The sequence below is a fragment of the Aulonocara stuartgranti genome, assembly GCF_965226115.1.
Source record: "Aulonocara stuartgranti genome assembly, chromosome: 9".
In the NCBI taxonomy this organism is placed as follows: Eukaryota; Metazoa; Chordata; class Actinopteri; order Cichliformes; family Cichlidae; genus Aulonocara; species Aulonocara stuartgranti.
The window spans coordinates 30,216,088-30,232,569 of record NC_138960.1 but is presented as its reverse complement, the minus strand read 5'-3'; the positions used below and the strand labels follow the sequence as shown (position 1 = coordinate 30,232,569).

Genomic DNA, 16,482 nt, shown 5'->3' with positions numbered 1-16,482 from the left:
GCGCTGTGGAAAGCATCCTGGTATGGGAACAGCTGCGTTAAGGATCAAAAAGCTCTTCAGAGACTGATCCGTACGGCAGAACGCTGCTGCAGGACTGCTCTCCCCTCCCTACAGGACATCTACACCAGGAGATGTTGGTCTAGAGCAGCTCAGATACTGAAGGACCCCTCCCTTCCCGGTGTTGTCCGGCAACAAACTGTCCAACTTCTACAATCAGGCAGAAGGTTCCGCATCATTCGGGCAAGAACAGACAGACTCAAGAGGAGCTTCTATCACAGGCCACCCTGGTCCTAAACCAGATGCCCCGCCACCTCCCGCATCCATAAATGGCTGAGACAGGATTTATTCTTAACACATCCAGCCTGATTCTTCTCGGCTTCACTACAGCACTGGACACTTTAACACCCACTCGCACATTGTACATTTTTAGATTTTCAAGTTAAAACTTTCCAGATTTTTATTTTAAATTTAACATTCACTTAATGTACACAATTCACTTACTTTCTGCATATAATGCTACTTACTGCATATTACTCCATATAATGTGGTCTTTTGTATAATTCGCTTAATGTAGTGTCCCCTCTTTTTGCAGAGTCAAAGAGCGTTTGATTTCATTGCGTGTTGTACTCGTATAACTATGCATGTGACAAATAAAGGATCTTGAATCTCTTGACTCTCGATATACTCATCAAGATTGCTTTTCTATCTTAGTAAAATCAAATGAAAAAAACCCGTGAGTTATATAGTCCACGGGATCCAAATTTTAAACATGGGGGGATATAACTTATAGAAAACCGAGACGACACATATTTGGTGGACAGTATACACTGGCTCTGACCTGCCGGTGTAAGTAACGCATGTGATCGTCACGGCCTATCAAGAGCGTCTATTCTGCATAGATTACCCGTGGTTCATTGCGAGTGGGAAATGGCTCTCGGAAACTCTAAAGTTTGTGTAACTGTTTGACCCAATGGTCTCATCGATACCACGCTACGCAAATCACTTAACGATAGGTTTAAAAGTCAAAGAAGAATTACGTTTAAAAACCATCATGTAACCAGGTTTGTGCAACGTGAGCTATTTATACTGTTTACAGCCATTACTTGCATAGCTGGTCCGAAGGTGGTACACTCTAACAAACAAATCCTTTCACACAAAGCTCTTCAGTTCAGTTAATACCGCCAGATATTGACCAGCTTTTTTTTCTCAGGTCACACGATTAACAATTTCGTGCATTGAACGTTTTATACCGCGTTTCTAACGATATAATGTGTGAACCCAGATGGTCAAACAAAGAGTGTAATAACTTCACCAGTGTTTTGTCAAACAAATGTTGCTATAAAGATAAAAACAAAAATTCAGTTCACAATTCTTTCTCACAGTTTTATTTAGTAATGACGTATTGAGGTTGATTTCCGTGTCAAAGACAAGACAGTGCACAGTCAGGTTTCCCATGAGTCATTGCGGGTGTAAAATTACTTCAAGTAAACTGTAAACTGTTTCATACATTTTTATTTTTCATGATAGTATATGAGAAGTGTTTCAGTCTAGCATTAACAGCCAAAAACAGCATTGACGAAAAATTAACTAGTTTTTACTTAATTTAGTCTGGAAATGTTTAAACGAGTTTTTAAAAATGTTCAGGCTAAGTAAACAAACTTTTATAGCAGGACCTTGGTTTTAAAGTAGCAGTGCATTGTATCATTTTATAACCAAGGTTCACCTGACACACTTTGACAAACCTGACAAACTTTTGGTCTTATGATTTTGTTTGATCCACATAAAAGCAACAAAACAAACAAACAAACAAACGGTATATAGATTTATATGTCGAAGAGGCGCTATTTTTAACAGGTCTGTGCCATTGTTCAAGATGGTTGGTCCGATGAAAGTGAGGAAAACTCCCAAGACTTCTTAACTTACCCTCACTTTTGGTATTGACCAACTTTTTAGATTTGCTTATAATTGCTTTAAAATCAAAATCAAAACGTGGAAGAAACGCTGGTTCGTCTTTGATCGCAACAGACGCACACTATCCTACTACGCAGGTAAGGACAGCGCACACTTGCAACCACACACAGCAAAGTCTGATTAAAAACCATTAAAAAAAACTCTCTGTGTAGATAGAATCACACACATAAATGTTAAAGTTGTGTATTTCTTCTAATTTGGCATGTACTCGTATGTTCTCTCCAGACAAGCACGAAGTCAAGTTGAAAGGAGTCATTTACTTCCAAGCTATTGAAGAAGTATACTACGATCACTTGAAGAATGCACACAAGGTATGCATTCTCCAACGCTGATACAAAAAGTGCATCATAACTCTTTCTTCTTCATTCACAATTCATTCTCTCTCCCTCCTTCAGAGCCCAAACCCCTCCCTGACCTTCAGCGTGAAGACTCACGATAGGGTCTACTACATGGTTGCTCCCTCTCCCGAGGCCTTGAGGATCTGGATGGATGTGATCGTCACAGGCGCTGAGGGATACACTCAGTTCATGGTGTAGTGAAGCAGATGTACGGGCCTCATGTTTTTTTTAATGCTGCAGTCCTTTGTGGGTTTTGAAGACAAAAGTATCAGCAGTGTTGGGCAAGTTACTTTGAAAAAGTAATTAATTGTAGTTACTAGTTACTTCTTCAAAAAGTAAGAGAGTTAGTAACTGAGTTACAAGATTCTAAAAGTAATTAATTACTTGAAAAGTAACTATTGCATTACTTTAAAAACAGAATATGTTTAACCCTCTGGGGTCCAGGGTATAATTGGCCACTAAGCTCAGGACATCTGTTCCAGTTCATAGATACAAGGCCTTACTAAGTAAAGCACACTCCCCTAATCCGCCTGACACAATATTAATAATAAATATTTTGATATAATGACACAAAAATAGTCAAGTATCATGCAGCAGAAAGACGTGTCTGAGATTTGTAACAAACCAAACTGCTTAAAAACAAAGAAAATGTCGTGGATACACCTGCCTACATATCTGGCTGATGGGGGCGTGGCTCCACCTCAGCTCCTCACTGAGCCATATTACACTACACCGTCCAATGTGTATAAAATATCTGTTGCCTACAAACTATCACACACACACTGTGCTCACACGTTTGTGCTTTCACGTTAGCGCATCCAGGTAGTCTTGGCACAGAAATATAAATGGAGGCAAGGCTCTCGCTGATTTGGATAGGTTACCCATGATTCAATGCGGACATGAAATGAACCAGACAGATAGCAAGGTTTGTTAAAGTGCTTTGCGGAAAGTTCTCTGTGATACAGTATACGTGATTTATTCAACCTCTATATTAAAACTCCTCTGCCCTCGCTTTTTGCACACACCCGTATGTAACTGTATGTGACAACAGCTCCCTATTAATAGGTCCTATTGTGGTGATGGACTTGTTGGTCTGAAGGCAGTGGACTTGGGCAAAAGCTCCTGAGACTCGCAAGATTATCAGTTACCGTTCGCTCCCTGTCTCACAATATGGCACCAAGTATGAAACACAACTATGAGAGAATACTTGTAATTCACACAAGGTGCTGCGTTGTGGGTCATGGAGTAGACGGTGTCTGGGCTCCTTGCCTTTCCGTCACTGCCAGTATTGATCAGCATTTTACTGGCAATGCTAACCTGGAAACATACTCCAAAAAAAGCACACACTTTTAATTGCAATCAAGAAACTGTGACCTACACATCACTGAGACTTTTGTGCAGCAGATAGAGAAACGAGAGCTCAGGAATATCTCTAAAGAAGGTTCCTCTTTTGTTTACCGTTTATCCCCTGCAACCATCATTACTTCCCTTCTCCTCTTTTGTTCCACTGATTGGCTCTTATGTTTTTTTGTTGCTTAACTGTACTCATCCGTTGCACATTACAGTACTGTGCAAAAGTTTTGAGCGCCCCCCTCCCCACTAATATTTCAAGGAGCCAGAATTTCTTATTATTTTTTAAAGTAGTCTGGAGCAATATCTCTCCAGACTTTGTAGAGGGCTTTCAAAGTTTGTTTGTTTGGGGGGGGGGGGGGTTTTGTGCTTGTCATTCATTTTAAGTCCAGATCTTGTTCCTGACCATTTTCGGAGGAATACTTTTTATTTGTTAAGCCACTTAACACTGACCTATAAATCGTTCATGCATAACAGAAATAATAAACTTAGAAAAGAATCAATTCAAATGACATCTTTAGGTACTTGGTTATTTGCAGCATGTTTTAAAAAGCACATTTGCTTCCAATTCTAAAGCTGAATATGAAAAAGTGCCAAAGATAACACTTAAAATTATATTTTTGCACTAAGGTGATTCCAAAAGAGCTATTATCCAAAATGTTGACATATCTTGTCATGGTGTGAATGAATGGATAAATGGAGAAGTAATAAATACGAAGGAAGAAGTAGCAGGCTTAAATGTCAATATCTGAGAGTCACATCCTTAAAAAAAAAAAGGAAAAACCCACCAAATTCCTGACATGGAACAGCGAGATGCATCTGACCATGCAGCTGATACCCCTACTATTCCCTAAAGTCTCATCAGAAATCAGTTTTCATGAATGCTGGCTGTCAATAAGCCATTCTTAAGGAAGGGAAACAGAGAGAGAAAGCTCAAGCCAGATTACACAATTGAATATCAATAGACTGGGGCTGTGTTTCAGTCAGTGGTGTTGGGGACCTTTCACAAAATTGATGGAATTATGAACACATAAAAGTACTTTCAATCTGGGAAGCATGTGATTAGTAACACCTTCATTTTTTAGAATTATGATAATCCCAAATACACTGCCAATGCAGTAAAAGGATAGCTGGATAAAAAAAAGAACACACACACACACACACAATGGAACCTCCCCAGAGCCCAGACCTCAACATTATTCAAAGCAGCGTGGGGTCATCTTGACAGAAAACAGAAGGAAAGGCAGCCAACATCCACAGAAGAGCTTTGAATGTCCTTTTTCAAGAAACCTGGAGAAGTATTTCTAAAGGTCATCACACCCAATATTGACTGTTATGTTCAGCTGTACAATGTTTGCATTATATTCTGTATTTCCAGTGATGTTTGCACATGTTTCAATAGATTTTTCCAACTATTTCCTATTTTCCAAGCAAACCATAAAGAAATGAGGGTAACAAGACTTGCGTTTGAACACCATCATGTAAGCGGATATGTGGCACGCCACGTATATATACTGGTAACAGGCTCTCTGTGAACGGCTGGTCCGGAGGTGGTACTATGACAAACAAACAAATAAACAGGGAGAGAAACAAACAAACAAAGCTTCAAGAAATTAGTGGCTGTACATGCAGTCATTGGTTTCGGCCAATACCGCCAGATATTGATCAGCTTATTTTTTAATCAGGTCACAAGATTAACCTTTTCGTGCATTGGAAGTTTAAACCGCGTTTCCAACGATATAATGTGTGAACCCAAACGGACAGACTTTGAAACACTGGTGAAGTTTCACCAGTGGTGAAGTGGCGAAGTAAAAACTTCACCAGTGTTTTGTCAATAAATTGTTGCTAAAGATAAAAGCAAGTTCAATTCACAACTCTTTCTCTGAGTTTGATTTAATAATGACGTATTGAGGTTTATTTCCGTGTCACAGACAGGACAGTGCACAGTCCAGTTTCCCATGAGTCATTGCGAGTGTAAATTACTACAAGTAAACTGTAAACTTTGTTTCATACATTATTATTTTCCATGTTAGTATATGAGAAGTGTTTCAGTCTAGCATTAACAGCCAGAAACAGCATGGGAAAAAAAATTAACTACCGATATATAGATTTATACGTCGAAGAGGCGCTATATAAGAGGTCTGCGTCAGTGTTTAAGCTGGTTGGTCCGATGAAAGTGGGGACTCCACAAAACGCCAGAAACTTCTAAACTTACCCTCACTTTCGGTATTGACCAACTTTTTCTAACAGTAGTAATACAACAGCTTCTCTGAACGTTATCTTTATAGCACCAATTGACCCCTAATAATTTTAGAATTGCTTTAAAAATTCAAAATTGTAAACATTTAGCGACATTAACTTATAGAATTTTTTTTTTTGTATGTTGCTCCATGCATAAATTGTGTGAAAGTCTGCCACCACTAGAGGGAGCAGTGCGGTGGAATTTAAAAAGCAGGTACTTAAGAGTTTCACCTGACACAGTTCAAGAAACCTGCCCAACATTTCATCTGATGGACATTAACCAGAAATAACAGAAGACTTGTTCACCTGACTGATCACCACTACCAAGTGCATAGTAGTCTGTAGTCTGAATCTCCTGCCTACACCCCTGTGTTAGGTAGGCGTGTCTTGACCTGACCAGTGTCGCAGCTTCCTTGGTTTATCGTCCTATAGCAGCAGCCAGTGCAATTTGATTGGCTCTATGGAGTGCATATTTACCCATGATTCATTGCGTGCTCTGAAATTCGTCAGGTAAATTGGGATTTTTGTAAGATTGTTTCACACAGTGTTCTTTTTGATGTTGCGGCATGTAACTTATTCGAGTTTAATATAAAAACCCAGGGAACTCTAGTTCGTGAACACCCGTATGTAACCTGAAATGTTTACAGAGACTTATTAATAACCCGTGATCGCCAATGTTTTGAGGTTGGTCCGAATACAGTGATGAACACGTCGTGTCTCACGTTGAATGCAGCTTGAATATTCTCGTTGAAACGTGTTCAGTCACACAGCCGTTACCTCTGAAACTCTGCCAATGAAATGAACGAAACGAAACTTTACTTGTGTATCTCTGACTCACGTTCAACGCTGTTGGTATTGATCAGCCTTTTCTTAATAATAGACTAGACTTCGCTGGTTTCAAAGGATGTCTTTAGCTCTCACTAAGCCACACTTCGTGCTTTTTGTTTTAGTCATTTTAATTAAGATGGCGCGAGCAGTCGCAGCGGCCCGTGTGACGGCGCTCTCCACAAGTTAGCGGCTTTCTTTTTATTTTGTGTATTTTTAATTTCTCCTCCGATTAGCAAGAGCACATGTGCAGTACAGTAAAACTGAAGTGCTCACGGTTCTAAACCACATAAACCTGCAGCACACTTTTGCCTGTAATGACTGCGCTTCTATCCCCCCTGAGATCCGAAGGAACACGGACTCCAACTTCACCATACAACTACTGAAGTGGCGCAGGCGAAGGACAAACAAACTCCGTCCCCTGCGCCACTTCAAATTCAAATAATTCAAATTTTATTTGTCACGTACACAGTCATACACAGTACGATATGTAGTGAAATGCTTGGACAACTGCTCGTGACCTAAAGAAAACAGAAAAGGAAAAGGCTATGAATAAGATAGGAAATAAATATGAAAAATTAAAAAGGGTAAATTTAACTAAGAAGGAATAAAATATAAATTAAGGTTAAAAATGAAATAACTGTACAAGACAAATTAGAATGAAGGGTAAATTTAACTGGGAAAGAATAAGATAAAATATATAAATTAAAGTTGAAAATAAAATAACTGTACAACAAAATACACAATATAGAACTATATAAGAATGTATGAAGAAATATAAATAAATATACACACAATAACAGCAGCTGTACAAGTATTAACTGGAAATGAAGAATGTAGTGACCAGTGTTGTGCAATCCACATTATGTCTTGTGCAGTGCAAATATGCTTAAAGTGATTTAAGTGATGAAGTGAAAACAATGTCCAGAATGTCCAGTGTGTGTGTAAGAACTGTATGTGTGGGTCAGTACTGTGTGGTGGTGTGATTGAGAGACCGTATCGCCTGCGGGAAGAAGCTCCTCCTCAGTCTCTCTGTGTTGGTCTTTAGGGAGCAGAATCGCTTTCCTGACCTCAACAGAGAGAACAGTCTGTTGTTGGGATGGCTGAGGTCCTTCACGATCTTCCTGGCCTTGGTCCAGCACCGCCTGCTGTAGATTGAGTGCAGGTCAGGGAGCTCGGAGCGGATGGTGCGCTCAGCTGACCGCACAACCCTCTGTAGAGCTCGTCTGTCCTGCATGGTGCTGTTCCCGAACCAGGTTAAGATGTTTCCCGCCAGGATGCTCTCTATGGTGCACGAGTAAAAGTTCCTGAGCACCTTGGAGGGCAGTTGGAAGTCTCTCAAGCGTCTGAGGTGGTAGAGACGCTGACGGGCCTTTTTCACCACGGTGTTGATGTGACAGGACCATGACAGGTCCTGCGTGATGTGAACTCCGAGGTATTTGAAGCTGTCCACTCTCTCCACTGGGCACTCGTTGATGACGGGGGTCTGGTAGTTCCTCTCCTGCTTAGTGCTGAAGTCCACTATCAGCTCCTTTGTCTTACTGACGTTTAGAAGGAGGTTGTTCCTCTGGCACCAGTTCTCCAGATTCCTAATCTCCTTCAGGTAGGCCGTCTCGTTGTTATCAGAGATCAGGCCCACCACGACGGTGTCGTCAGCAAACTTGAAGATGGTGGTGGAGCTGGTAGTGGCCAGCAGTAACACTTATGTGAGAATGCTGTTTGTGGACTTCAGCTCTGCCTTCAACACTTCAACCTAATAAACTGGTTAAAAAACTAAGCAACTTGGGACTCAGCAGCTCACTGTGCACCTGGATATTGGACTTCCTGAGCGCTAGACCCCAGAACGTCAGGATGGGAGAGCACACCTTCTCCAGCCTCATTCTGAACATAGGCGTCCCACAGGGGTGTGTCCTCAGTCCCCTCTTATACTCACTTTTCACCCATGACTGTTCTCCAATTCACACCAGTAACACTGTTATAAAATTTGGTGATGACACCACCATCATAGGACTGATTAACAACAACAATATTCAGCCCACAGAAAGGAGGTTCAGCATATGAAGCAATGGTGTGATGACAACAACAACCTGCACCTGAACACAGCCAAGACCAAGGAGATGGTAATCGACTTCAGGAGAACAAAGCAACCGGAGCACTCCACCCGCTACATTGATGGAGAGGAAGTAGAAAGGATAGAAAGGTTTAAGTTCCTTAGGGTCCACATCATTCACCATTATGCACTCCATACTGTACATTAATGCCACTTGTTTTTCACAATATCCAACTACCAACCGCTGTATATTTTATATATTTTATTTCATTTTACTCTATTTAATTTGTAAAATATGTACACACACACACACACACACACACACACACACACACACACACACACACACACACACACACATAACAGCAAATGAACTGTACAGCAGAAAATACAAATGCTATTTATGGTCTCCTCACAACAATGATAAGAAAAATAAACTGGGCCAATATGACATGTTTGTTAATACAGGGATACACATGTTAATGTGATCTGTGGTCTCCCACTCAGAGACACAGGTCTCCAAGTGTCCAGCATTCAGACGGCTACCTGAGGACACTCATGTGAGAAACAAATCTGCTCACACAGATATGTAGAGCCAAATACTGTCAATAAGACTACTTCTGCAATGTTCTGAAGACAGTCAAACTTGTCAGGTAATGATGTCCAGCAGGTAAAATGCAGCTCCATGAACACGCACAGCTGTGGATTCCAGCTGCTTCGATGTTATATGTATGATTTCTATACATTTTATGTCAGATAAAAACTTTGGTTGTAAGCTTCAGATAATTATTTAATAAAAGCGAGACATTTTAAATGAGAATAAGAAAGTATTTCTTTGTGCCCCCCTCTCCCTGTTAATGCCCTACCTGGCCCCCTGGCAAAACTTTGCTAGACCCGCCCCTGCACAGTTATGTTATGTTGGTTTAAAATGGAGCACTGTAACAAAAAATAATTTCCCCCAGGGATCAATAAAGTATTCTGATTCTGATTCTGATTCTGATTATCAGCAGTCAGTTACATTAAAAAAGGATCCTGGTGTTATTTGTCTCTCAGAAACAGTTCATAACTTCCCTTCAACTCATTCATGTCACCTAAAAGGTAAACCTGTTTCTCCATCACCTGTTCAGCTCTGATGATTCAGTAAGGACATCTCCTGGTTTCATCTTCATGTTTCCCTCTCACCAGATATACAAACCGACATCATGACCAGCAGCTTTTACAGCTGTAGCGCCAGCAAACATCAACTACTAGAAAGTAATATTAAATAAATTCTAACAACTGCTGATGAAGCTTAAACCTGCTGCTGTTGTTTAGCGCGACATCCGCTGGTTTCCTCTTTCTGGCGCAAAGTGAGCGATAAACAAACAAGAAAGAAAAGCCGATCAGCTGATCATTGATCAGTTTCATGATTGAAGTAGAAACAGGAGAGGGAGGGGGAGAGAATGAGAGAAGAAGAGGCAGCTGTGCAGCGTAATGACAGAATAAATCCAGCTTTGTGTCTTTTTCCATCCTAGCTGAAGTCCGGGACAAACTGTTCCTTTTCACTTCAACACGAAACGCATAATAATTTCTCTGAATGCTGGACGATTCCGTCTTTTTACGGGACGGTTGGCAACTCTACTAACTAACCTTGTGAATTAAATAAAGTTCACTATCAGTAACATCATAGCACCCACCCAGCTGTATAGAAACTCCGTCATGCTAGCTAGTACACAGTACGAGTTATTGTAACTGACTGTAAAAAGTCAGCACAACGAAAATGAACTGCACCTAAACTTGGTTTATATCTGACCCAGATGGACTGCAGGTCATAACTTCTTACCTGAAGTTCAGTTCACCTGACACTCAGACTGCCTCGGGGCTCTCCTCCTGCCTCCCCTTTCTCTCATCCACCTGCTGGCCTCCACCACTTGCTAATGTTACTGAATCTGAGGAAGCACCGTCATAGCCATCACCAAACAACTGAGTTATTTTTACACACCGACCAGCATCTGGCCAATCCACCACCTTCCATTGTTTGTACCGTTACAAAAAAAAAAAAGTCAAATGCCCGGTATGCCCGACGGCCAGTCCAGCTATGGTCGTGCCATCAGTTAACCCTCCGTGTGCCAACTGTGGCACGTGTGCCTAGGGTTGCCGACCCCTGCCTTAACTAATCGTAACTACGTTTCCCTGTGCACCTGCAGGAAGAGGCGAGGCTTTACCAGACTGCATTATTGAAATGTCATTCATTGCAACAACAACCTGTAATATCTATTGATCGCAAAACTGTTACACATATAGACTATCATCATATCTTTGTGATTTCAGATCAGGCAGCCCATGAAATCTGGATGCAGTGTGTACTTTTATCTATTTATTGACCATGGGCCCATTTTACAGGTAAATTTGAAGGGCCGGTCAATAAAGGGTTAGGGGTTAAGGTGTACTGCACAGCCTACCCATGAGCCATTGCGGCTGTGAAAGGAGTCACTTTGTAGATGGTAAAAATGTGTCAGTCTGTCTCACACTTCTTTGAGTCCTGCACTAAAATCTTAAAATACTTTTAACTAGCAGTAGCTGTAGACAGTGCCCTACAGCGACTGATGGCTGTGCTCCCTGTTTGTCTCGCCACTGTCAGTATTGATCAGCCTTTTACTGGTGACAGGCTAAAATGATAATATACCGGCCAGTGAACAGTTACGTTTATGACATGACAGCTACAATTAAAAAATTTGTCTCGCAAATTTAACAATTTTTTTTTACTAAAGCAACTTTATTTTATTTTAGTCAGCTTTCAGTTTACCTCACTGACTCACTGTAAGTGACTTCAAGCTGATTTGAATTCCCAAACGTTCCGGGTTTAGGAGCAAGGAGTTCGAGTGCCGCCACGTGGCAGCCATCTGTACTGTTACACAGTCTGAGTAACAGTTTGAATTGATATACCCATCAGGATTGCTTTTCTATCTTAGTAAAGCCAAATGAAAAAGACCTATGAGTTATACAGTCCACAGGAACGATATTTTAAACGGGGGGTGGGGGGTGGTAGAATTTATACAAAACCGAGACGACACTTACACTGGCTCAGACCTGCCAGTGTAAGTAATGCATGTGATCGTCACAACCTATCAAGAGCGTCTATTCTGCATAGATTACCCTTAGTTCATTGCGAGTGAGAAATGGCTCTCAGAAATTGCAAAGTTTGTGAAACTTTTTAACCCAATGGTGTCATCGATATCACGCTACTCAAATCACTTAACTGTAGATTTAAAGTCAAAGAAGACTTGCATTTGAACACCGTCATGTAACCAGGTATGTGGCACGCGACGTATTTATACTCTTTACTGGCAGAGTGTGTGTGGTTGGTCCGAAGGCGGTACTATATCTACCTACCTATCTATCTATCAATCTATCAAACAAACAAACAAACAAACGAACGAACGCATCTTCTCTTCACCAAAATTGGTGGCTGTGCAGTTGTGTGCAGTCATTGGTTTCGGCCAATACCGCCAGATATTGATCAGCTTTTGTTTATGTATTTATATATATATATATATATGTGTGTGTGTGTGTCAGGTCACACAATTAACCCATTCGTTCATTGGAAGTTTCCAACGATATAATGTGTGAACCCATATGGACAGACTTTAAAAGAGTGTAAAAACGTCAATCATGGTCTGTCAATCAAATGTTGCTGTAAAGATAAAAACAAGTTCAGTTCACAATTCTTTCTCAGAGTTTTATTTAATAATTGCGCATTGAGGCTGACTTCCGTGTCATAGACAGGACGGTGTCAGGTTTTCCATGAGCCATTGCGGGTGTAAAATTACCATAAGTAACTGTAAACTTTGATTCATACGTTATTATTTTTCACGTTAGTATATGGGAAGTGTTCGAGTCTAGCTTTAACAGCTAGAAACAGCATGGACCAAAAATTAACTACCGGTATGTAGATTTATACGTGGAAGAGGCGCGATATAACAGGTCTGCGCTACTGGTCAAAATGGTTCATCCGATGAAAGTGAGGAACACATCCAAGACTTCTTAACTTACCCTTACCTTACTTTCGGTATTGACTAACTTTTTCTATTGTATTAACAGTAGCAATACAACAGCTTCTCTGAACATCACAATAATGTATCATTATATCACCAATCAGCCAATACCTTTTGATTAGCCTTGTCTCATGCTTTCTTTCTTTATGGTAGATTTTTGTTCTGTTTTCACTGTTTTTTTTTCCACTGTTTTCACTGAGATTTGAATTTGAATGCTAATCAATCAAATCAAAATCAAATCAAACCAATTGACGCCTAAGAATTTTTATTTGCTTTAAAAATTCAAAGCTGTAAACATTTAGTGACATTAACTTATAGAAACATTTTTGTATGTTGCTCGTGCTCGATGGTCCTATTTGCATGAATTATGTGAAAGTCATGCTGTATGATCTAGTTGGGGAAACCTGCCACCGCTAGAGGGAGCAGTGCTGTTGAATTTAGAAAGCAGGTATTTAAGAGTTTCACCTGACACAGTCCAACAAACCTCCCCAACATTTCATCTGATGGACATTAACCAGAAATAACAGAAGACTTTTTCACCTGACAGCTCATCACTAACAAGTGTATAGCAGACAATCTACTATATATATGGTACTTCATTTGTAATGTCAGATTGTGTAATCCAGGTTTTCTTCTTATATATTAGGTTCAATGCTTCATGCAGCTTTCCCATTCCATGTGATTCAATGTGGATATAAAAGAAGTCAGCAAAATTTGTAGGTCAGTTTAGCACGCTGTTCACTTTGGTACAAAGATACCAGAGGTGGTAGCTGTGCATTGTATCATTGAGTAACAAAGACTACAGAGGTTCACCTGGCACAGCACAACAAATAGTTGATCCGATTCTGTTTGATGCACATAAACCAAAAATAAAAGATTTCTTTGTTCACCCGCTAGACCACCGGTAACAAGTCTCCTGAATCTCCTTCCTGCACACCTGTACTGGGTAGGCGTGGTTTGACCTGACCAGCATCGCAGCTTCCTTGGTTTATCGTCCTATAGCAGCGGCCAGTGCAACAGCTCTATGTACCCATGATTCAGTGCGGGTCCTGAAATGCGCCAGGCAAATTGTGATATTTGTAAAACTGTTTCACGCAGTGCTATTTTTGCTGTACCTGACAATGAAATGAACGAAACTTTGCTCGCGTATGTCTGACTCACGTTCAACGCTGTTGGTATAGACCAGCCTTTTCTTAATAATAGACTAGACTTCGCTGGTTTCAGAGAACAAATGCTGTCTTTAGCTGTCACTGTGCCACACTTAGATGCTTTGTGTTTTAGTCATTTGACCAGGTGAACTCATAAGCAGGTGTTGGAGGCGGAGATGTTACACATCACAACATAATAGACATGGAGGCAAAATTTATTGCAAAATATCAGTTTGTTGCCAAATTTTTACAAACATTAAAAACGAAGATGCAAATCAGTCTTTTATCCCCGATGTTTAGGCCCAACTCACCTTGATAGGCAAACAACTGCAAGTCAAGATTGTAAAACTGACAGAATAGGAAAATAATAACAATCACGAGTAAGGCTTTGTGATCGGATTCGGACGGTTAATTTGGTTTCAAGGTTAGGTGGGTGCAGGTATTTATGAAAGACTTTTTAAACATTTTTAGGCTAAGTAGGCAAACTTTTATAGCAGGATAAGCCTGACTAACTTTTCGTCTGATGATTCTGTTTTGTACCCCCCAGAAACAAACAAACAGACAGACAGACAAACAGAAAAAAACAAAAAACAAAAACATCTTATGTTTTCCTGCTCGTCCAGCGCTACCAAGCGCACAAGTACCGTGGCCAACACTGTCATTGTCATTGTGAATCTTTTGTTACCGAGCTATCGGTGATCAGTCGCTGATTTAATTTCACATGTTGTTATGAAAATGGGAATTTAAATCACCTTTATCAAAAAGAAACCTGTATCATTTTACAGACAGCATAACAAAAATAAAGAAGATACATCTGTGGCTGGATCTCCTGCCTACACACACCTGAGGGTGGGCGTGGCGTGACCAGCAGCGGCCAGTGTAACGTCATTATATTTACCCATGATTCAGTCCGTGCTCTGAAATGCGTCAGGTAAATTGTGATATTTGTAAGGTTGTTTCACACAGTGTTCTTTTAAATATTGGGATATGTAACCTATTCGAGTTTGATATGAAAATCCAGAGGAAGCTAGTTCGCAAGCACCGGTATGCAACCTGACATGTTGACAGAGACCTATTTATAACCCGCGACTCGTAGAGGAGAAACTGGTTGGTCCGACGACAGTGAGGAACACGCCGTGTCTCACTAAAGCCCAGTATGAAAAGTCTAATATATAGAGTGTCTTAAGTCTAACCTACGCAGTATGCGTACAATTCTCCCATCCTCACCCCTTCCCTGTTGATACTGACCAGCCTTTTCATAGAGGTATGTGATGTATTTATCTGTCACAGGCCAAATGCTAAGATGTTTCAGCATTAGCTTTGTTCACAAATTATACAGACAAGAAATAATAAAACGGGCTTGCTTTAAAAGGGGGTGGGCCCCAAATCCAGCAGTGAAGTGTCCACCTGCGTTACTCCACCAGCCTGAACCGAACTCAAGATATATGTTGCAGAGAAACAGAAAATGATATAAGACTGTTTTACACAATGTTCTCTCTGATGGCAGTTTGTGCAAGTGGCTTGAATCCAGTATTAAAAGCCAAATAAATGTCATTATTAAACACCAGCATATAAACTTAGATGTCAGCAGGGCACTTTTTTATAAATCGTGTTACACAGTTAAGAGCAAGGCTGGTCCGAGGAAAGTGAACGTTAGTAGACTGAAAGCCCCAGCCACAAAGTTGACGGGACACTTTCTGTCTATGTTCACATTCGGTATTGACAAGCCTTTTTTTCTTCCTTTCTTTTTTTAACAACACAGGGGGAAAAGACAATAACAAAAACAAAGAAAAAAAAATTTGTGCACATGATTGCAGAAACTTTATAGAATAATCAGGATGTGAATAATTTTTATTCAGCCAAGTTTGTGCAGACAAACAAAGAATCTGACTTTAATTCATTGTACTCTTTACATGCAAGTTTTTTCTTAAGAAAAAGCAAGTTACAGAAAGTCTTGATAAACTCTACAACATACACAGTACAAACTATAAATGCTAAATTGAGTGTAATATCCATATGTGCATATGGATATATGGCTGATGTGACAGTGGGTTATTTCACAGTGTTCATCAGAGTGACAGCCTGTGGAAAGAAACTGTCTCTGTGGCAGCTGGTTTTAGTAAACAGTGGTTTGCAGCATCTGCCTGAAGGCAGCCGTTTAAACGGTTTATATCCAGCATGTGTGGCATCAGCAGAGGTGTTTTCTGCCCAAAATCCACCGTCATCTTCACAGTCTTGATTGGGTTCAGCTCTAGGTTGCTCTGACTGCAGCAGCTGGTCCGCCTCTCGTCTGTACGCGCACTCGTCATTGTTCAGGACCAACCAATATGTCATCTGTAAACTTTGGGAGTTTCTCAAATAACTCTCCTGTCATTGGTGTGTGGGCTGTGATGCTCCTCCGCTTGCTGCTGCTTGTCCATCAGGAAGCTTCCACTCAAAGGTGGAGGTGGGCACAGTAAGCTGAGTGTGCTTCTGGTGGAAGATGTCTGGGATTACGGCATTGAAGGGCAAGCTGAAGTTGACAA

General features: G+C 40.6%; 1 long non-coding RNA gene across 1 annotated transcript; it reads left to right on the top strand.

Moving 5' to 3' along the window:
* The first annotated feature begins 1,538 nt into the window (after nucleotides 1–1,538).
* Nucleotides 1,539–2,878, top strand: LOC309713721. Its single transcript, XR_014278657.1, has 3 exons — nucleotides 1,539–2,048; nucleotides 2,197–2,282; nucleotides 2,367–2,878. It is a non-coding gene; the product is annotated as an uncharacterized lncRNA (long non-coding RNA).
* The last annotated feature ends 13,604 nt before the right edge of the window (nucleotides 2,879–16,482 follow it).